The sequence below is a fragment of the Marmota flaviventris genome, chromosome 10, assembly GCF_047511675.1.
Source record: "Marmota flaviventris isolate mMarFla1 chromosome 10, mMarFla1.hap1, whole genome shotgun sequence".
Lineage (NCBI taxonomy): Eukaryota > Metazoa > Chordata > Mammalia > Rodentia > Sciuridae > Marmota > Marmota flaviventris.
The window spans coordinates 124001564-124024412 of record NC_092507.1 but is presented as its reverse complement, the minus strand read 5'-3'; the positions used below and the strand labels follow the sequence as shown (position 1 = coordinate 124024412).

Genomic DNA, 22849 nt, shown 5'->3' with positions numbered 1-22849 from the left:
AGTCCCCAAACTGGAAGCAATTCAAATGTTCTTCAAGAAGTGAATGAGGGGCCGGGCTGGGGCTCAGCGGTAGCACACTTGCCTGGCATGTGTGAGGCACTGGGTTCCATTCTCAGCACCACATATAAATAAAGACCTGTCAAGAGGAGGAGGAGGAGGAGGAGGAGGAGGAGGAGGAGGAGGAGGAGGAGGAGGAGGAAAGACAAAAGAAAAAAAATAAGTGAATGAAATCTGGATGCAGTAATGCAGGCCTGTAATCCCAGTGTCTGGGGAGGGTGAGGCAGGAGGATTGCAAGTTCAAAGGCAGCCTCAGCAATTTAGCCAGGTACTAGGCAACACTGTCTCTAAACATAATGCAAAAAAGGGCTGGGGATGTGGGTCAGTGGTTGAGTGCCCCTGGGTTCAAACCCCAGTACTTAAAGAAAAAAAAAAGATTGGAAGAGAAAGAGAAACATATAAAGATGTTAACATAACAGTAGTTAATGGTGGGGATATGGATATGTGGTCATTATACACACACACATATTAGTTGTGGATGGACACAATACCTTTATTTTATTTCTTTCCTTTTATGTGGTGCTGAGGATTGAACCCAGGGCCTCACACATGCTAAGCAAGTGCTCCACCACTGAGCCACAATCCCAGCCCACACTGTTGTCTTCTTTAATAAATCTACATATTTTTAAAATTTAAAAATGAATGATCCATAGGGCTGGGGTTGTAGCTCAGTGGTAGAACACTTGCCTCACAAACCTGAGGCACTGGGTTCGAACCTCAGCACCACATAAAAATAAATAAAGGTATTGGATCCATCTACAGCTAAAAAAAAGTTTAAAAAAATATGATTGACCCATAAATGAAAGAACAGAATAGTTATGGTAGGAGTGTTGCAGGTGAGAGGAATGTGTAAAGAGGAGGGAAAACAGTTCTGGAAAGAATTTTAAGATTTTATTTTATTTGTTTAAATTGTGGTTGGATACCATACCTTTATTTCACTCATTTATTCTTATGTGGTGCTGAGGATGGAACCCAGGGTCTCACCGTGTGAGGTGAGCGCTCTCCGCTGAGCCACCACTGCAGCCCCAGGTTGAAGATATTTGAGGAGCAGTAACTGGGATAAGAAAGTCATTGTAGGGAGGAAGGTGGACCTTGAGCATATTTGGGAATTTTTATTCCTGTCTTATGATTCTTCTTTTGGTGTTTATACAAACAGAATAACATGCACAGTTACATTTCTTTTCAAGATCATTTCTCTTTTCTTCGGAGCAGTATCCACACAGTGGTTCAGAACATGTCTTTTGGAGCAGGCCGCCTCAGGTTCAAATTCCTAGTTTGAATTCTCGTCTGAGTGGCCTGGATAGGTTACTTAACGTCTTTGTCTGTTTTCTCATATGTAAAATGAGGACTCTGAGGCCACTGACCTGTTGTAGGGGTCAAAGGATGAGCTCTGGTGTCCAGTTCGTGGGCTGTGGCCGTGACAAGGTCCTCTGCACCTACTCACTGGGCGTCAGCTCTGGCTCTGTGGGTGGAACAGCGCACTAACATAGGACGTGATGAAAACCGATCGTTAGTTGGCATCTGGAACGTCCCCAAAGGCTCATGTGTTGAAGGCTTGGCCCCCCAAAGCAGTGGTGTTCAGAGGTGAACCAATTTGGGGGAAGTGACTGCATTGCGAGGGCTCTAACTTCAGTGGATGGACCCATTGATGGATTCATCATTCAATGGCATTATTGGGAGGTGGTGGAACCTGTAGAAGGTGGCACCTAGTAGAAGGGAGTGGGTCCTTGATGGCATGCCCTTGGGGACTATGTCCTTGACAATTTCCTGTTTCTGTTTTCCAGAGGGTGAGCAACTTTTCTCTGCCTCATCTTTCTGCACAATTTTTCTGCCTTCTTTAGGATAAAAAAAAAAAAAAAAAAAAAATCCACTGACCGTGGACTGAAACCATCACAGATCCTGAAAGCTGACTAACATGATGATTTTGTTTAAGTTTCATCACTTTTCTAAGGCAGAGGATTTCGAAGGGAGAGTACAGTCCTCCTCTCTGCGCAGCAGTGATCTGCTTGCAGGAAACCCCTCAATGTAGGGTAGGCTTGCTCCTCAAGGGAGCTGCAGATTGCGAGCTGTAGAAACCACGTGTCTCGCACCTGCAGAACGCTCTGCGCAGTGATGGGGCCCGCCAGGCTCCAGGCTCCTCTGCCAGCGAGAAGGAAGTCGCCTTCCCACCCTGCGGTGGTCGGACGCATCCTCTCCCTGGAGCCCAGCTGGCTGTGCACAGAGGCCTGCAGACCGCGGGCGAGGACCTCCACGCCAGCGCTCGCTGGAGGGGTCCAGCTTTGTGCCCAGCTCGGACCCGGAGTGAGATTTCCCGGAGTCACCTCCACAGCGGCTGTCACCGCGACCTTCGGTGTCCACGGGGACACGTGGGAGCCAGGCTGCTTTTATTCCAGGCGGTCACTGGTCGGCTCTTGACCGCCTGGAATAAAAGCAGCGTGTCCTCGAGCAAAGTCCCAGACGTCCACCCTCCGAGTGCGAGGCGCTCCCCCGGCGGAGCTGACGCGTCGTGCTGAGAGCGCCCCGGGCTTTCTCGGGGGTGGTGGCCGCCGCCTTCTCAGCGCAGGAGGGTCCGCCGACAGGGCTGGTGCCGGGGTCCTTTGTGGGGTCCCTCGGAGGGCCTCCCATCTCCCTCTAAGCCGCGGTCCCTGCCTCGGTGGCCAGTTCCCCTGCTGAGCGGGGATGGCTGCACCGCCTCGTTTTCCTTCTTGGCCTTTCCACGTTTCCACTGCCCAGGGGAAGTCCTGTCCGACCCGAGCGGACTTCCTCGGTCCTGGGCCACCGGACCCGGGCCCGCCGGGAAGAGACAAAGGGTCACCGAGGAGGGGCGGTGCCAGGGAGCCGTTTCTCCTTCACATCCTGGGGCGCAGGTCGGGGTTGGGGAGAGAAGTTCTATTACCAAGAACCCACGTTCGGGGAGAAGGGGCGCCGCGCACCGCCCGAGCCCCCGGCGGGACGCGAGTTAAGGAGGGAGCGGCCGCGCACTTCCCGCAGGCTGCGGGGGCGCGGTTCGGCCGAGTGGACCGCTGAGGGCAGGGAGCGGCGGAGGGACCGAAGGCGAGGCGCAGGTCCGGGGCGGGGCTCCTTCTGTGACGTCATCACAGGGGCGGGCCTATGTAGATAAGGGGGCGCGGGGGCTGCTGAGCGGGCACCTGCAGCACAAAGGCCATCCAGTTGCTGTGCTGTGGGAGCAAGCGCACGGCTCTAAGCAGGGAACACTCGCTGTGCGTGAGGACTAAGGAGGCCCGGGATTGCGGCTGTGCAGTGACCGTGTGTGTACAGTGGAGGGCAAGGGAGGCTGTGCTGCGAGGGCAGGCGAGCGAGTCATACTTACCTGGCAGGGGAGATACCATGATCAGGAAGGTGGTTTTCCCAGGGCGAGGCTTCTCCATTGCACTGCGGAGGTGCTGACCCCTGCGATTTCCCCAAATGTGGGAAACTCGACTGCATAATTTGTGGTAGTGGGGACTGCGTTCGCGCTCTCCCTGGCAAGTTTGTTGATTAGAAGCAGGTGTCAGCGCTTAATATGTTGTATACTGTGCAGCGCAACTTCCATTGTCCTTCGTGAGATTTTGCTAGAACATTGAGATTGAAAATTACTTTCTAGCAAGCTAAGGAGAGTGTCGTTTTGTTTTGAATTGTAAAAGGCTTTTTCCTACCAAAGCAGATACTTTTCTGCAAGAAGGTTTCTACACACCCCACCTTTCCTCCCATTTACTGAATGTGGGTCTGGGTTGACCAACCGTTCTGAAGAAAATCCCCAGTGGTATGTGCTGGCTGCTGTCGGTTGGTCATTCTCTCTCGTAAATGACTGACGATCTCATTCTCCTATTGGTTTCTGTAGTTCTATTGAATAGAAATTACCTGGCCTGAAGGAGGACACTCTTCCAAGGCGCAGTTCTCTACCACACTGGTTCCCCCTCCCTTGGTACCTCTGGGACTAATTCCAAGACCTTCAAGCTCCCAGATGGTCCTTATAAGACACCCAAGTGGATTAAGGTGGAGCGCGGCTCTCTCTCCACATCCCCCCCCCCCCAAAAAAAAAATAACACCAGCACCCCAAACCTAGATGCACGGGGTTACTAGCGGAGTATTCAGAACACTGCAACACTCCAAATCTGGAGGTCTACAGACTGATCTAGTTTGATGAAAAGCCTTCTCTTCTCTCCAACAGCGTGGAGATTTCCTTCCTCATATAAGATTCCTGGACCACCACAGGTCAACTCTTAGCGCCTTACTGAGAATACTTGAGTTTTAAAGTGTCTAGGAATTTCCTTTTCTCAAGGCTGTTTTCACTACTAAGGCTCTAGATCCTTGATGGAGGAGCTTCTGAACAAAAGCAGCCTTCCAATGCAGCCACTGGGCGGGAGTAGCACAGAGTGTGGGATTGGGTTCCCTAGAGTCTTAGGAATTAGAACAATGTAATCCACTGGGGGGGGGGGTGACAGCAAAGTAACAGGATTTATTGAGGAGTAGAAAGAAGATGGAGCTCACAAAGGGAGGGGGGTCCCAAGAGAGGCATACCAGAAAATGGCTATTATCTAGTGGTTTATGTGAATCTACACGAGCTATTTGAGCTAGCCCCCACCCAATCCTGAGTAAGGCATTCTGTGTCCATGGCCTCCTCACCTGTTCTTTGATCCAGTCAGGTTACTCTGTGTCCCTTTGTGATGGGGGTCGAGGAATCAGACAGCAGGTGTCTTATCAGTTAGTTTGTTTTTGTTTTATTTTTCTCTGCTAACCCAGAAGTAGGCCTGGCCTGGATGAAGCCTGCCTTGTGTCTGTGGTTTCTCAGCCCTGCTGAATAAAAACGTGACCTGAAGGAGTCCAACTCTCCTACCTGCCCATTTTTACCCTATTTCCTGCCTCACTTGGATAGTGTCAGACAAACTGACATTACTACAAAAGCATTAGGTTTTGTCCCCTTTGGGAAGCTCATTCTTTTGGTCCTGGATCCACCAGTGGCCCGTGGGCTGGCTCTATGAATGTGCTATGCCTCAATTTTGCAAATGTCTTATGAAAAAAGAATATTAAGTACTTCGTGGATTTGTTGCATGACTCAAATGTGATGATCTAGTGCAGCCTGCATTAAACCTAGGCTGGAAGGAAACAACCTCCAAGCTTAGTTCTCTCCCCTTAATATTGAAATACAAAAGAAAAGTGCATAGGATTCTTGTTAGCTGCAGAGTGGGCTGGACACTAAACCCCTGTCTCTCTGCTTCCTTATCGCTTGTTTGCCTCAAGGCTGAGCACTCAGCCCCACTCAAGGGTGAACACTCAGCTCCCACTCAGGGGTTAGCACTCAGCCCCACTCAAGGGTGAACACTCAGCCCTCATCCCTCTGGTGCAATGGAAATCAACATCTGACCCCTGCCCCCCTGCCTTTCCCCCCACCTCTCTCTCTCTCTCTCTCTCTCTCTCTCTCTCCCCTGTCAATCAGACACCACCGCAATGAAGACCTCTTGGTTGTTCCGAGTGTCCTGGTCACTTTCCTTTCACTTCTGCTTTCACAACATTTGAATGAGTTGGTATTTTTGGTTGTAATATTCATTCACAGTATTGAAGAATAACGAATTTAAAATGGAGTTTACAAAACATGACCACAAACAGGATTTCTTGTTAATACATGGTGTGTGTGTGTGTGTGTGTGTGTGTGTGTGTGAGAGAGAGAGAGAGAGAGAGAGAGAGAGAGAGAGAGAGAGAGAGAGATGCTGGAAGTAACTTAAATGTTCATAGAGAACTAATGGTTACACTGTGATGCATTCAGCCAGTAAAACACAACCATGCAATAAAAGAGATTAATGAGACATTCAACAACGTGGATCCCAAAACATCACAAAAAGAGTAGATTTAGTGTGCTCCATGGGAGTAAATGGAACATCACTTTTTCTGAGATTTCCTGGAGTCACTTGCACAGCAGCTGTCACCATGGCCTTCAGTGTCCAAGATGGGGATGTCAGAGCTAGAAATTCTGAATATAAAGAATCAAAAGATAGTGGAATGAACCTGATATAACTTTCCTATGTACATATATGAATACACCACAGTGACTCTCCACAGCACGTATAACCATAAGACTGGGATGCTAATGAGAGTAAGATGCACTGCAGTTTTGGATAAATACGTCAAGATGTGCTCTACTGTCATGAATGACTAAAAAGAACAAGTGGGGAAAAAAATCAATGACCACCCAGAATTAAATAAGCTCTCCGCCCAAAACACAGGACTTGGAAAACTATCCCTCCCTTAGTAGGACACAATCACACCTAAGCTGATGCCATCACAACTTCTCCAATGAACAATTTACCCAAAAGATGGTGAGATTACAAGGTGTCCGGGGCAGAGGATCTGGTGGCCACCACATTTTCAGTGCAAGAGATCTTTTACGCTGAGGTTCACAAGAGGACTGGGTTTGGCAGGGATGAGTAGGGGTCCTTGTTCGCTCTCTGGGTACCTTGGTGGCAGGGATAGGGAGATATCTGAGCATGGTTTAGTCACCCAAATTGGATATGTCCAATCCCCTGAGGACATGGCCTCTCCCAGAACCTGGCCACAGGGACTCCATTTCATGAGGAGCTGGCAATGCAGGTGACAGATGCCTAGCACAAATGACTGGGGACCAGGAGGAACAGTAGGGATCTGGTGGAGACCTTGCTCAGAGCAGCTTTCTTCCCTGGACCAAAAATCAGGATGTGGAAGTGAAAGACCCTCAGAGTCCCTGTCCAAAGTGAACCACATGAAACACTGGCTGCAAAAGCAAGAGGCAAGTTTATTAATACACAGGCGCCTGCGGGTGCTCAGCAACACCTCAGCCGGAGCTTAGGTGAACTGGCACACCGGGCTTTGGGGTACAGATCTTTTATAGGGTACAGTGGTCAGTTTCCCGCCTAGCACAGTAACAGGTATCTAATTGGCTCTTTTGAATCCAGCAAATAGGTCACTTAAAGGGTAAACTTGTTTTTCACTATAGGTTCCTGGAAAAACCACATAAAAACCATTTGTTATTCATTGTATGCTCCCGTTTGCTCAACCGTGCCGGCTCTTTCCCAACCATCCTGTCCTTTCTTAATCGGTTACACTTAACTGATTATCTGAAAAATACATCTGACGTCTGTGCAGGTGCGGAAGCAAGCCCTGGTGATTTGTTACTGGGCCTAAAGTTATTGGGCTGGGGTCTCTCAGAAGCAGAAATCCAGAAAATGAACTGTATCCAAGCTAGACAAAACGTCCCACCAGACTTGAAGTCAGGTCGCAGGATTCAGAAACAGAGTGCGCACACTGACTCCCTGGAATACACTCGCAGGGAACACTCTGCCGCAGTCTGGCTGGGCACAAAATCACGAGCCACTCAAGCAGGAACAAAGTTTATTTTTTGAAACTGCCGACAATGTCCCGCACCGCCAGGGAAGATTTTTTCCACCCACGCGGCCTCCTCTCCCACCGGCAGAGAGAGCTCCTCCCCCCGGAACTCCCTCTTACTGTACTTCCCCAACCAATGGGAATTCTCCAGGAGTCCCTTAGCCGGCCTAGGTGAACAGCAGGAGTCCAATATCCATATGAATGCAAATCTTAACATAATCATATCATCTCCATGGCTAGCTGGCGTCACCTTTCGACCAAAAATGCCATGCATCATATACTTGGCTCTTAGCAGAGGGGAAAGGAGGAACTGTTTGCACAAAGTTGTTTTGCTGACATGCTATTATGAGGGTGAAGGCCTGGAGCTTTGCCTTCTTACATGAGCAAGCCAAGGCCAGGTGTGGACAGTGACACAGAGCTTGAGCCCTCCCAGGCAGAAACCGCCAACTCGTCTCTAACTAGGCAGCTTCCTGGGAAAACACCCAAACATGTTTCTTTCTTCTGCTTCCCATGAACATTTGTCACCTTTCCTTTGTTTCCACACCCAGCAGAGTGCTAAGTTGTTTATAGTCAGCCCCATTTTTGAAGCACTAAATGCTCAAATAAGCTCTTTAAACTGTTTATTGATGCACTAGAGTTATCCCTCATAGAGAGGTTCATTGTGGCACATTTGTGCCTGCACAGAACGCCATCAATCTCACTCCCCAATACCTTTCTTTTACTTCTCCTGCTCTTTAAATTATAATGTGCTCAGGTTTCCTTTTAACAACTGAGGCCAGAGGAGCTTTCCTGCAATGCATACAGATTATTTTGTGATGCCTTATCAATTTTTATTGACTATATTTGTACCTATTTAATATTGCAGTGTTTTGTTCACATAAACACTGTATAAAATGTAAGGGAACTTGGGTACACATACCCTGGAATGAGTGCTCTTGGATTCCTTTACATTGGGGGATTTCTAAAACCATCCAGCTTGTAGAAATAAATAAATATATAAATATTTCTATTTATATATTTATATATTTCTATTTATAAATAGAAAAAATAAAATAAAAACCATCCAACAGTAGGGTTTTTGTTTGTTTGGGGCAGAGTGGTACTGGAGATTGAACTCAGGGGAACTCCACCACTGAGCCACAACTTCAGCCCTATTTTGAATTTTATTTAGAGACAGGATCTCACTGAGTTGCTTAGCTTTATGCAGAAGCTGGCTTTGAACTCACTACCCTCCTGTCTCAGCCTCCCCAGCTGCCTGGATTGCAGGTGTGGGCCACCATGCCCAGCCCAACTGTAGGGTCCTGATACAGACTCTGGAATGGAGTCAGCTTGGCCAACTCTCAGGAAAACAACGTGTCTAAGTGTCAGAGCCTTGCTCCCTGGTGAGGCCATGTATGGTGGATTTTGAGTGACACACAGGTGAGTATGGTCTGGTTTGAGTATCAATATAAATATTAAACATGTTTGATTGCTTTTTATTCTAATTCAACAAATATTCATTGTAAAAAAAAAACATATTCCCCTCATCTTACAAACACACAAACAATCCCAAACATACATGAAAGAGTTTTCGGGCACCCCAATCTTGCATTGGTGACACATCTTTATCACAGGGTGGCTCAGGTGAAGTGTGAAAGACCCCAGCCCAATAACTTTACCCTTTAGGTAACCTGTATGTTGGGTTCAAAATAACCAATAAGAAACCTGTTGCTTACCGCGCGCGCGAAACCTGCTCCTTGACCCTATAAAAAATCCTGTACCCCAAAGCCCGGTGTGCCAGTTCACCGAAGCTCCGGCTGAGGTTTCGCTGGGCACCCGCAGGCGCCTGTGTATCAATAAATCGCCTCTTGCTTTTGCAGCCAGTGCCTCGTTCGTCTTTCTTGGACAGGGAATCGGTGGGTCTTTCATTTGGCGAGCCAGCCAGGAGAACTCCTGTAACCCCGTCCGGATCCCTGCCCGAGGAACACCCGATAACCACTGGGAGGTAAGCTGGCCAGTTCGTGTCATTTTGTGTCTCTGTCTGTCTGGTTGTTATCTGTTCATGCGCAGCGTCTGTACGATTACGCGTAATCGCTCTGTATTCTGGGCAGCTTGAGAAGGAGTTGACGAACTCGGACTTCTCCCCTGCCACCCTGGGAGACGTCCCAGGGGCTCAGGGAGGCCCATCTTGGGGGGCCTCCAATGTTCTGTAGAGTACACTGTACTCGTGGGTGAAGGAGGTGACGGTATCCCTCCTCTCCCTAATCCGTCAGGTACGTTCGGTTTGTGCTCGAGCCGCGCAGCGTTCTCTGTGTCCAGTCTGATATTTGTGTCTGTCTTCTTGCCTTTGCCCGAAGCCGCAGCGTTCTTTGTGTTTTGTGTCCTGTCTGATTTGTATCTGTCTCCTTGCCTCTGCATTTTCTCATTCCACCTGAGACTAACATGGGACAACTCCCTTGAGTCTTACCCTTGACCATTGGCAGGACGTCCGAAATCGGGCAGACAACCAGTCAGTAAAAATTAAAAAAAAAAAAAAAAAAATGCCTAATGCCTAAGGTCAAACCAAACTGGAGGAACTGATCCTATGGGTGAAAGATAGGATTAAGGGACTCCCAGCAGCTGCCAGAGCCATTTAGCTCTGGGGAGTTCCCTGGGTCCTTATCTACATCTTAAGGATTACGCTACCTCTGTTTACTTAAAAAGAAGGGACACTGAATGCAGTAAAGCCAGTCACACTGGGACCCTTGATTTTACACCTATAGTTGCCTCTACGTGAAAACATCTGGTCCACTCATGGGAAAGTCTATGGTGCCACTGATGGGAGTCATAATTAAATGAAAGTTCAAAACCTGGAGAGATATTTTCTTATCTGGTTGTCTGATTGTTTCTTAGGGATAATCTAGGTTAAATGTGTGTCTAAAAAAAAAATAATAATAATTTTTATTGTAACAATCTGGTATCTGAATGGGTTTCTAAAGCATTGCACTATCTTGCAGTTAAAAGTTGGGTTTAAGCAATTGTTTAGTTTGATTTCAGATAGTTCATGCTAGAAAACGTAAATACTTGGGATAAAAAAAAATTTAAAGAGTTTCAATTTTGAACTGGGTAGCCTGAAAAGAAATTAAAACGTTGGTCTGGCTCATAAAAATGACATTAGATAATTAAATAACAATAATCTTAGAAATTTTCAAAGCTTAATTTCAGATATATATGGTAGTGTGTGGGCAAATCAATGCTACTTTAGAAACTTCAGAACAAGCAAAGTGGCTTAGAGGTACTAAAAAAATTTCTTCTGATGGTAGAGATCCTATTTCCAGTTTTATGTGAACAAGTTTTTCTAGTGTAAAAAGATATAAAATTTTAAATTTTGAAAATTGCTTCTGAAATTTGTATCATAATTTTCAACATCTAAACCTGGAAATATAACTTAAGGTTAAAACGCCTTAGGCCTAAAGTGTCTGCTCAAAATAGCAGTTTTTTTTTCCCTGCTCCTTCCAGACCTTGGTCAGGGCTTAAGCTGATATGCAAACAGAAGCAGCTTGGAGCTCAGGCCCAAGAAAAAAAAAAAAGGGGGGGGGATAAAAGTGTCTTTTTACCTAAACTCAAACTAGACCAAACCAAGAAGTAAATTGTATGGTATTTACTAACTACTGGCCAGTCATCTTTTTTTTTAGGATTCTTGTTTTTTTCTTAGATTCTGTATTTTTTTTGAGCTCGTGATTCTGATCCTGCAGACCTAGGTTAATGTTTTTCTGATCAGTAAAGTTTAAAAAAAAAAAAAAAAAAAAAAAAAAAACATTGCAATAGAGATTTCATCTGCGAAAAGCTATGAGGCCTTTATTATTGTTATGTGTGCACACTCTTGTTATGTGTTGTATGTCGGTATGTCTGTATGTGTGTATGTCCATATATCCTGCAGTGATATAACAATTGACAGATGAGGAGCGCTCATAAAAAAAAAAAAAATTAAAAATAGATCCAAATATCTTTAATTCACGTGATTCAAACGGTTCAATTTAGATTGGATAAACAGATACAAGTAAAGATGTCCTCAAAATTAAGCTTATAAGTTTCTCTAGGTGTTCAAAAAGGCCCTAATAAAATGTTAACTCTGCTTAAATTTAAAAGTTTACAAGTATTGTTTCAAAATGTGAACAAAAGGAGGTTTATGTAATTATGGTGTTATTAATGTGTTCATATCTTCCAGGTATACAAGTCTGTAAGGTAGAAGCTTCAAAAGAACATTATATCAAGCTGGTGTTCTAAAGTTGTATGGTAATTTTAGGCTTCAAAAAAACATGTTAGAGATTCAATTATATCATTTGTGTTCTAAACTGAACTTGTTATCAATAAGATATGTACGGTTCCATGTTACTTTCTACTCTGAGGGTCTGAGAGCCTAATCTGTGTAAAGGTTTTATTGCAAAACACAAAAGTACATTACTACTTTTCTACAAGAGGTTAAAAGCTTTCAGCCTTTAATTCATGTTTTAGGTGTGATATTATGTTGTGTTAGCTAATGTTCATGTAACAACAATTTATGTAAACTTTGTAAAATGATCAGCTTCAGAACTATAGTACTTGAGATTTATAAAGAGCCCTGCCTTACTTGAAATAAGGCTCTGTCCCATCTCACTACATGTGAAAGTGGCTATGAAAAAAAGTAAGCCAGATTTCAGTACAGTTAAAGTTGTGTCCAAAAGTAGGTTTTTGCCAAGATTACTAGGATCTCAAACAGGAAATTATGATGTATAACCCGGCCAGAATTCAAGGTAGCTATTATATAAGCTAAATATGTTTTTACCCTAGTTAGTTTTGTTTTGTAGTTTGCTTATAGATAGTTTAAGGATTGCTTGTTAATGTTTTAAAGAGGTATTGCTTTAAGAACACAACCTGGGTCAACATAAGATAAGGAGTTATCACCTACAGGATAGAGAGATAGACATTAAAGCCCAGTGCTCTTAATATAAGGCTGTTAACTTATTTGCTGGATGTTTAAGATCAAGTTTTTAAAATTAGTTAAATTAAAAGGGCCAAGAAAACCAATATTCGGCTCTTGCCCTCTGAGTCAGTCTGAATCAGGGAATAGGGGAATTCTCCAAAGGGCTCAGCAACTCTAGGCCACATAACCTCCTGAGCAGGGAGATTAATGAGACCAGTGGAGAACAGAAAGCCAATCGGTGCATTTGCTGTAAAGAGGAGGGTCATTAGAAAAGGGAGACATCCCTGATGCTTCTGAGGGAAGCCATATGGTCAAGCAAGGCCTGGACCCATCCTAGCGCAAATGGCACTAGCAGAACTGAAAAGCTGCTAAGAAGTTCCCGAGGACTCCCAGGATAACTCAGCTGACTGTAAACAATAGGTAGAAACAAAAGTCAGTTTGACTTGCTTCATCTTAAACACTTAGCAAAGACAGTCAAAGCCAAAGCACAGCTGTTCCTGGACATCTTAAATGATAATAATAGTTAAATGTAACTTCCATAAATAAGTAAACTGGAGGCTACAAAAGAGATTCTTAGACAGAAATGCCTGATAACTGTCAAAGGGACTGCTAGAATAGTTTTAGTCTAAGGCCTTTATTTCTAGCCAACGCAGGTAGGCTTGATGTTTGCTAATATGGTTATCCAGCCCTAAGTAGCAGAATTAAAGATTTCTCTATTAGACACAGAGGTTATACTAGTAAAAGGATTTTGCAGGATCAGATGGCATTAAATTATTAAACTATATCTTAAAGAAAAAGACATCTGTAACCCTACATGTTAGTTGTTGTGTTGACATCCCTGACATTTCTGACAATGTGACAAATATCTTTAAAGATTTACCTGCTCAGATGGAAGCCATGTCCTCAGCAACTTTTTCGTGGAAACAATATCCTAGCTCCTAGTTCCTGGTACTGCCTGATGGAAAACATTGTTAATCTTTGTCTTGGCCATTATACTCATTGGCATATTCCTGTGCTGTGGCATTTATTACTGCATCAATATGGTTCCAGTACTAATAAGTTCTTGTTTCTCTTATAGACCACCCATCACTCAAATGGCCCTCCAGCCTATTACTTCTCAATTAGACTTTCATCATGGACCACTCAATAGACCCGATATTTTTAAGGGGGACTCCAAACTGCTTGCCCCACGCCGTCCCTTTTCAGCCTGAAGAAGCCAGAAAGATTCTCTTCGTCCCCCTTCCTCACAGCAGTAAGGAGTTCCCAAATTTAAAAAAAAATAAATAAATAAAGCCAGATTTAAAGTTAGGTAGTCAGTGTAGTTAGATAAATCGGGGGTCTAATATCAAGTGACCAAGTCTATCACTGCCTTAGAGAAATCTCTCTCTTCCCTCTCAGAAGTCTTGCTACAAAATAGGAGGAGATTAGATCTGTGATTCCTTAGAAAAGATGGTCTCTATGTGGTTTTAAAGGAACAATGTTGTTTTTATGCTGACCATACGGGGGTGGTCCGGGAAACTATGGAAAAAGTCACTAAAAGGTTGGCAAAAAGGCAAAAAAAAAAAAAAAAAAAATTTGAAGCACAACAAGGATGGTTTGAACATTGGTTTAACAAATCCCCATGGTTAACTACTTTGCTATCCACCATAGCGGGACCTTTAGTTATTCTGCTAATAATCCTAACGTTTGGACCCTGCATACTCAATAGATTGGTGCAATTCATGAGAGAGAGACTTTCTATAATCAAAACTATGGTTCTAACTCAACAGTACCAGTTGCTTAAACAACAAACAGGGTCACACACAAGCTTAATCCAAGAACCTGAGCAAGCAGAACAATGGATATAAGATTCTATCCATGATAAAGAAAAAGGGGGGAATGAAAGACCCCAGCCCAATAACTTTACCCTTTAGGTAACCTGTATGTTGGGTTCAAAATAACCAATAAGAAACCTGTTGCTTACCGCGCGCGCGAAACCTGCTCCTTGACCCTATAAAAAATCCTGTACCCCAAAGCCCGGTGTGCCAGTTCACCGAAGCTCCGGCTGAGGTTTCGCTGGGCACCCGCAGGCGCCTGTGTATCAATAAATCGCCTCTTGCTTTTGCAGCCAGTGCCTCGTGCGTCTTTCTTGGACAGGGAATCGGTGGGTCTTTCAAGTGTAGTACATACTATGTGTCCAAGGAACTCAGGAGTCCCAAGTGTCACCCTGACAATCATGGGGTCATGGTGGGCCCAGAGAGTTGTATAAAGGCCGAGAAAAGGAAAATAATATGACAGTTTGCATAAAATGTCACCTCAGGATGAGAAACTGGTGAACTAAGGCAGGGAATGTGGCCCATGTTGGAAACTTCCGGGGAAGGTATCCTCTGCTGCTCTGAGCCAAAAGGTGACTTCATCACATTTTCTGGGTGGAAGTGAGATCCTTGGGGTAGTCAGTAGTTTCTCTGGATGTCGTTACACATCTATGATGACATTTGAGTGTTGCTAAGAGCGAAGTATATGATGCATGGCATTTTTGGTCGAAAGGTGACGCCAGCTAGCCATTGAGATGATATGATTATGTTAAGATTTGCATTCATATGGATATTGGACTCCTGCTGTTCACCTAGGCCGGCTACGGGACTCCTGGAGAGTTCCCATTGGTTGGGGAAGTACAGTAGGAGGGAGTTCGGGAGGGGGGGGGGAGGAGCTCTCTCTGCAGGTCGGAGAGGAGGCCCTGTGGGTGGAAAAAATCTTCCCGGGCGGTACCCGACATTGGCGGCAGTTTCAAAAAATAAACTTTGTTCCTGCTTGAGTGGCTCGTGATTTTGTGCCCAGCCAGACTGCGGCACCCCTCACTCTCATTGATAAGAAATTGACCAAAATTTGGGCATAGGCACCACTCTCTGTCGTCATTATGGCTGGTTACTCTCTGTCTCAGTGAGGAATTCATAAATCGCCATGTCAGACTCATTGAAGAAAAATTCCTTTTGTGGTTCATCTTGAATTTTCTTGCTCTAATCACAATGGAACCTTCTGGCATACAGACCAACTTCCAAAACAGAAACCGACTTGTTAAAAAGGTTAAGAGTTAGGTTGTCACTACGTTGTCCAGTGTGGCTCCAAACCCCTGGCATCAAGCAATCCTCCTGCCTCAGCCTCCAGTGGAGCTCAGACTAAAGACTAAGGCATGGGCCACCGTGCCCAGCAAGCAACATTCCCTTAAATGGGAAGATAAATTACAAGTAAAAAGTTGGAGAGACAGAAACTAGGCCAATATTTCTTTGTCTTCAAGACAAAGAAAATCATTGTGGGTAAAGAAGGATATTATATTACAATAAGGGGGTCAGTTCCCCAAGAAGATAAATATAACAATCCTTAATAAGCATGTCCCTAACAGGAGAGTGTCAGAATGTGTCGAGCAGAACCTGAAAGAACTGCAAGGAGATATAGACAAATGCACACTCTAGTTGGAGACTTGAGCCTCTCTCAAATTGTAATTGACAGATCCAGCAGGTAGAACATCAAAGAGGGTAAGGTTAAACTGGAAGTGCCAACAGGTAATAGGATGCACCTGAGGTTTAGAGAGTACTTCTTTCATTCCCAACCATGATCTGCCCTGAATGGCCCATAAAATATATCTCAACCAAGTTAAAGGAAGAAAAACCATACACAACGGAGCTCAACAAGCAATCACTAACAGAAAGACAGCTGGAGACCCCGAATTGGGTGATTAAAACCACACTGAAGTATAACAGATGTATCAAAATAACATTTCAAGAGGAATTCAATATTTTGGACTAACAATATAAATACAATCTATAGAAATTTATCAATAGAATCAAAGCAGTATATACAAAAGGAGACATAGTCTATTTAAGTATTCATGTATTTAAAACTGGAATCAACAGCTCAAAAGCTTGGTAAACAAAGCACCAATTCTAGGTAGTTGTTTTTGGTTTTTTTAAATTAATTCTACTAATTAGGACAGGAGAGAGAGAGAGAGAGAGAGAGAGAGAGAGAGAGAGAGAGACCCGTGTGTGTGTGTGTGTGTGTGTGTGTGTGTGTGTGTGTGTGTGTGATACCAATTCCCTGTACAGTTTCTTCCAGAAAATTTAAATCAAGGGACAACTTAACTATTTTATGAGGCAAGTTCTAGTTCAGTACCAAAATCAATAAATGACCGAGGTTGTTGAAATAATCTGGGTTGCTGCCCAGGTTTTCAGAATCAACCCTGGAGGGAGTTAGGAGAAAGAAGGAAACGGAACCTGCAGGATTTTATAGGAGGGGGAGGAGGATGTACAGGAGAAGAGGGAGGAGGAGGGGAGGAGGAGGGGAGGAGGAGGGGGGGAGAGGGGGAACCAGGGCAGGAGGAAGAGGAGGAGAATGATCAGGGGCAGGAGGAGCAGGGCAGGAGGAGGGGCGGGGGGGGCTGGGGCAGGAGGAGGAGGAGGAGGAGGGAGAGGGGGAACCAGGGCAGGAGGAAGAGGAGGAGAAGGATCAGGGGCAGGAGGAGCTGGGCAGGAGGAGGGGCACAGTGGGCTCTCGCAGGAGGAGGAGGGGGGGGCAGGAGGAGCAGGGCAGGAGAGCTTCCCCGCAGACTGGAGCCAATTCTACTCAGTTCTGTTGTCACTGGCGTCTCCCTCCGAGTTCTTCCCGAGGCCCTTTCAAGAGAGTAAAGGACCGGTGGCCCTTGGCCAGTGCGCTGGAGTGGGCAGCACTTGGACTGGCTGCGAAGAGCGGGTGAAAACAGGCGGGGTCCACAGACAGGACGCAGCTTGGCTGGTCCCGGGCTCCTCCTCCAATCCCACGCCGCCCGAGGCCGTGCGGGGGTGGGGGGCTGGGCTGCAGAGCCCCAGGGGATCCAAACTCTGCGCAGAAGGCAGGGCGCCCGTCGGGGGGCGAAAGCAGGAGGGTTAGAAAGGCGTCCCCCACGCCGCGCTCCTGGGCCACCCTGAACTTTGCCTAGACGCCGCGGACTGACTTTGATCGGGGCCACCAGGCACAGGGGCGGCTGTCCGGCCTTCGGAGGCCCCGCGCAGAACCTGCGGCGCGAGCGGGTCTGGGGTCCGCGCCTCCAGCGCCTCCGGATCCCGTGGCCCTGCCATCGTGCGTTCCCTTCCGGGTCCTCTTCTGCAAGGAAAAGGGGCTCAGTGATCTGTCCAGTGCCCTTACCAAGTGCAGGAAGTGAATCTGTGCGCAGGAGCCTCCAGATCCGAGGAAAAAGGGTGGCGCGGGTTTGCAGAGCACAGACGGGAGGGAGCGGAGGCCAGGCAAACCGACACTGCTTAGTCAGCCTGTGCCTGCCGAGGTCCCGTCCTGTGTGGCAATTGGGAAATAACCCTGAGGTCGTGGTCTTTGCGGTCTTTCCTGACCAGGGTTCGCTGGAGACCAGGGGAAGGAAGGCGAAAGAGGGGCTCCGAGCTGCGCTAAGAAAAGGCGTGCATGGGCATGCAATCGAACCCGGGTCTCCCGCGTGGGAGGTGAGAATTCTACCAGTGAACCACCAATGCCCCACGTGATCCTGGCCTCATGGGCCATCTCAGTAAAGTTTGGAGACGGGCTTCCCAACCTTACAACAGACGTGCTGCGCCCTTTGAAAGAAGCGATCCCCCTCACCCCAGATAAAACATTAAAAGGGGCTCCATGGACTTTCCAGGATGGAGGAAATTTTGTATCACTTCATCTAAGAGATGGTTACTTCTTGTCAAAAGTCCTGTGCTCCCTCACTGAAGATCCCTGCGCTTTAGCCTGTGTTACACTGGAGTCATTTACTGTTAGCAAAATAAATGCTAAAAATTGCTGGCGCTGGGCTGGTGCTAGAGCGGAGCCTGGCACGTGTGAGGCGCTGGGTCCGGTCCGCAGCACCACACAGAGATCAGTACAGTTACAGTGGACACGAGTTAGACTTGACCTAAAATATCCAGGTAGCCTTGAATCTCTCTTCTCACTTCTGATTTGGTTTAGAAAGGCCCCACTGAGGTTGCAAACCCGAACCAGAACAAGCTGGTTGGCACCTTCGGACGATCCAGGGGCAGCGCCTCACTTTTTGAGGCTTGCGCTTTGGGGAGGACTGGCCCTGTCACCTCTCGGGCAGGGAAAGGACCGCTCCAACCTGTCCTCTAGGCCGAGGCGGGATACGCACGTAGGCTTTCCTTTCCCAGACCCGGAGAACTCTGGAGCCCAGGCAAGTGTCGCCCTGGCATCCAGGTAAGCGGCCCAGGGCCGCGGAGGTCAGAGTGGATGGAAAGAAAAGGGAGGCCACGTCCGCGGAGGGCCCTGCGCTCTGGGATCCCGGCCAAGGCTGCTGCAGACTGCGCGGAGCGCTGTACTCGGTGCGCTACCCCGAAGCCCGCGAGACGCCGCGGGGCGGCTCCTCCGCGTCCTGTCCAGGCCGAGGAGCAGGAATAGGCGACAGCTCTGCGGGGACGGCTGCAGGTCATCGCCTTTACCGCGCGTTCCCGCCTCTGCTTTCCCCTTTCTTCTCCGTCTCGGAGCGTCGGCCCTAGGCGACGCGCACCTCGGCCCACTCCCGTCGCGGGGTGCAGCGCCACGCCGCCGCTCCCCGCTGGCCGCCGCCTCTGAGGCCACCCGCTCCCGGCGCGGCCACTCGCCCACCCCAGCCCCGGAAGCTCTGGCTGGGACCGCGCAGGCCGTGTGCAGGGCTTCCCGGCCTCCCGGGGTTACCGGGAGACCACCGCGAGGGGAGCCTTCTAACAAGAACCTCGCCTTTGCCGAACTCTGGGAAATCCGCCCTCGGGTTCTTCGGGGGACTCCAACGTGACGACGTCCATGGCTTAATCCAGCAAGTCCTAAGGGAGCGCCCCAGGAGGGCCGAGTCCGGGAGTCGGCGAGGGGACCCAGGACCACGTCCTCGACCTTTGCCGTCGTGGAGCCCCACCGATGCACACAGAAATCCGAAATGCAGGGGCGAGCGGCCGGTCGTGTGGGCACAGGACTTTCCCAGGGTGATCGTGGCGCAAAGAACAGACAAGGCCACCGCTAGGACCCACCCGAGGTCTCCCCGGGCTGCGACTCCTGAGACGGGGTGACTTAGCGCCGGGCCAGGGCCGTTCCGCGTCCCTTCTGGCTCGGAATCCCGCAGTCGCCAAGTCTCCTAGGCGACAAACACCGCGATTCACGCTGTGAATCCCTGGATGCTCTTGGCTTTGGAACTTGGTCGGGCGCCCTGCAAACCCTAGGGCGCGTCGTCATTCCTCCCCACCACCTAGAGAGTGGACTCTGGACTGCGTCTCTGTGGCGCAATCGGTTAGTGCATTTGGCTGTTAACCGGAAGGCTGGTGGTTCGAGCCCACCCAGGGACGCCAGCGAGCTCTTTTAGTCTCCTTCCTGCTCTCACGCAGCGGGACACTTACAGAGCACGACCTCCTCCTGCCACATCATGCCACCAGGCCTTCCTACAATATCTGATGGCATAGCGGTCTGGCACCTGAGACACTTAGACATTGAATTCCCAGGGACAGGAGGCCAGGACGACCAAGGCGAACACTGTCATCAGCAACCTGAGAACCGTTGTCATCAGTATCCTGTCTCCACTGGGATCCTGGATTTGGATTTGGGGATTGCTCTGTCTATACTATTGCCGCCTCATCAGATTTTCGATCCTCTTTTCTTTTTTTTTTTTTTTAATTTTTTAAGCCTGTCTTCCTTAGTGTGTGTTATCACTATGAGAGTCTAGCAGGTGCAGTGCTTAGCCAAGGGGCTTTCCATCAGAAGGTCCCAGTCGACATGACACATACACAAATTTCGTCACGTTTTCTGAATAGCTGAACTTCCTGGATGCTTTAAGGTCCTCCAATAACTAGTTGTTTTCTGTGGTGGCCTAGTCACGGCTGGAGAACTCTGCCCAAGTGACCACAGCTTTCTGACAAGCCACCTATCCAAAGGAAGTGTGTTAGTCAGCTTTACATTGCTCTGACAAAATACCTGAGAAATCAACTTAGAGAAGGAGACATTTATCTTTGGCTCCGAGGTTCAGAGGTTCCAGTTCATAGTTGCTTGGGCCCATCATTGTTGGCTTATGGTGAGGAAGAAGGCCATCCCAGTGGGAAACGCTTGACAGAGCAGAACTCTTCACCCCAAGGGTGCTGGGAAGCAGAAAGAATGAGAGTATTAAGAAGGGTCAGAGACAAAACATACCCTTCCAGGGCATGCTTCTCTGGCTAACTCCTGGTTCCACCACCTCCCAATGTCCATTTAATCCTGGACCTACCAATGGAGTAACCACAGCCCTCGTGATCCAGTTGCTTCTCAAAAGCCCCACGTCTGAACGTTGCTGCCCTGGGGACCAGGAGTTTAACCCAGATCCCAGCTACAACAGGAGGAATATCTTGGTGCTTCTAGCCATGGATTTCCTCCTCACCATTCCTCTCTTCTTCATAAATATGGGTTTGGGTACATGACAGCGCCAGTGCTCCCTCCTGTACAATGCAATGAATTAGCATCCAGATAAGTGTCTATTTTTCTTTAACAGAAGTAGACATGGCTTTCAAATTAGCCCATCCAGTCCACATCATTGGCGCCAAGAGAATCCTGCCCCCTGTAACAGGTACCTGAGGGCTGTTGGATGTCTTTCCTCAGCTCTCCTCAATATTTGAACTCTTGGATTTTACATACTGCGTGTGGTTAATGAACAGGGAATTTGTCTCTCTCTTCTTTTGTCATCAAATGATGAATGCAGGTTACAGCTCTCGCGATCTGATCATTCCATCTCCTGCTCACACAGGAGCTTTGGGGATTCCCCATCTCCAAGCCATAAGAGGACTTGAACTTGGCCATCACTTCTCCTGGATCTCCAGCTGGCTGACTTCTCATCTAGGACTTTTGGTCTCCATAATCATGTGAGTCATTTCCTTTCAGTAAGTTTCTCTATACATATCATATTTGGACCTTCTTGGGTTTGTTCTCTGAAGAACCCAGACCAAACACAGAATTTGCAGCAGTTTTGTTCACCATACTTTTGAAAAAGGAAAAGAAAAGAAGAAATTGTGGACAGTTCTCAAGAGTAAGGATCGTGTTCAACATTTCCTTCAAGACAAAGTGCAAAAATTATTTTATTGAACCTATTTCAGTAAAATAGTTTTAGCCTTAGTGTCTTCTTTCTTGTTTATTTGTTTGTTTATTTATTTATTTATTGGGCTGGGGATGGAACCCAGGGCCTGCGCATAACCTTAGTGTTTTCTAAACAAAGTTCAAATCAAAGAGAAATATACTTATATTTTATTTGGCGAATGCATTTTAAACGTAATTCAGATATAATCTTAAGAACTCATAAGAGAGATCCCCTGTGGCTTCTTTCCCAGTTTGCTCCAATTGTAACTTCATGGTAATATTTGAAAAATGGTGTGGCGGGAGTTAGACATGCTTATACCATAGAACCAGGATATAGCCATTGGCACAACCAAGTTACACAAGGTTTCAGTCTCATCCTTCAGCTTTTGATCCACACTCTGGTAACTAGAACATTAGACCTTTTTACATTGTTTCCGAGGTCCCGGTCGGAGGGCTCTGCTGGTCTTCCACAGGAACCCTAAGGGCAAGGCTGGGAGAGCAGCTCAAGGACCAGCCCCAGGGTGAGGAGCCCCGCAGTTCCGGAGACCAGGCCCGGGCTCCGTGCACCGCCCCGACGCCGGGTAGGGCAGGAGACCAGGACCGGAACCAGCACTTTCCACACGCACTGCCAGGGCTCCCGCAGGCGCCAGGGACCACGCAGGAGAAGGCGGAGCTAAGTGAGCCGTGGCCAGTGCCGTGGGGCGGGGCGCGGCTCGTGATGTCACAGACGGGGCGAGGCGTATGGAGATGAGGCAGCGCAGGGGCTGCTGCGTGGGCACCTGCCGCTCGCACGCGGAGGCTTTCCCAGGCTGTGGGAGCCGAGGCAGGACTGCTGCGCGAGGCGGGGTGGATGCGCTGCGCCAGGGCTAAGAGGACCCGGGAGTGTGAGAGTCAAGTGACCGTGTGTGTACAGTGGAGGGCGCTTGAGGCTGCGTTGGGCGGGAAGCTGAGCCACTCATACTTACCTGGCAACAGAACCACCACGATCATGCAGGTGGTTTTCCCTGGCTATAGCTTCTCCATTGTAATTAATAGGTGCTGACCTCTGCGATTTCCACAAATTTGGGAAACTCCTCTGCATAATTTGTGGTAGTGGGGACTGCGTTCGCGCTCTCCTCAGGTTTCTCTAAAGGACAGTGAAGCAGAGTTCACGGAGCTATACCTATGCGTTAGCTACAGCTGCGTCTCCCACACTTCCCTCTACTCCTGTCACCGCTCCTTTAGCTGTGTAGCTTTTAGTAGTTTGGTTTCAGTTTTCTGTGCTTATTTTGCACCCAGGGCAGGTGAAAATAGTGGCGCAAGAGGATTGTGTCTCCTGGCATTAAGGGTCTTACTTTCTCCACGAGTTTTCGGGGCTTGTAATTTTTTCTAGATATTATTACTGCTTTGTGTGTGTTGCTGCAGGTATGCTGCTGGTTATTTTCTGAACCATGTCTCTCACGGTGTTGAGAGGAAACAGTTCTT

The 22849-nt window shown here is 47.7% G+C and overlaps 1 long non-coding RNA gene and 3 other non-coding genes across 5 annotated transcripts; all 4 read left to right on the top strand.

The window, feature by feature from the left end:
- Positions 1–3380: 3380 nt before the first annotated feature.
- On the top strand, positions 3381–3542 carry LOC114082608 (U1 spliceosomal RNA). The gene has a single exon (XR_003580999.2). It is a non-coding gene; the product is annotated as a U1 spliceosomal RNA (small nuclear RNA).
- Positions 3543–9064: 5522 nt separating this feature from the next.
- Positions 9065–13885, top strand: LOC139707315 (uncharacterized). Of its 2 annotated transcripts, XR_011708976.1 has the most exons (3): positions 9065–9397; positions 11600–11667; positions 13413–13885. It is a non-coding gene; the product is annotated as an uncharacterized lncRNA (long non-coding RNA). The 2 variants fall into 2 exon arrangements; XR_011708977.1 differs by lacking the exon at positions 11600–11667.
- Positions 13886–19564: 5679 nt separating this feature from the next.
- Positions 19565–19638, top strand: Trnan-guu (transfer RNA asparagine (anticodon GUU)). The gene has a single exon. It is a non-coding gene; the product is annotated as a tRNA-Asn (tRNA).
- Positions 19639–22342: 2704 nt separating this feature from the next.
- On the top strand, positions 22343–22505 carry LOC139707511 (U1 spliceosomal RNA). The gene has a single exon (XR_011709067.1). It is a non-coding gene; the product is annotated as a U1 spliceosomal RNA (small nuclear RNA).
- The last annotated feature ends 344 nt before the right edge of the window (positions 22506–22849 follow it).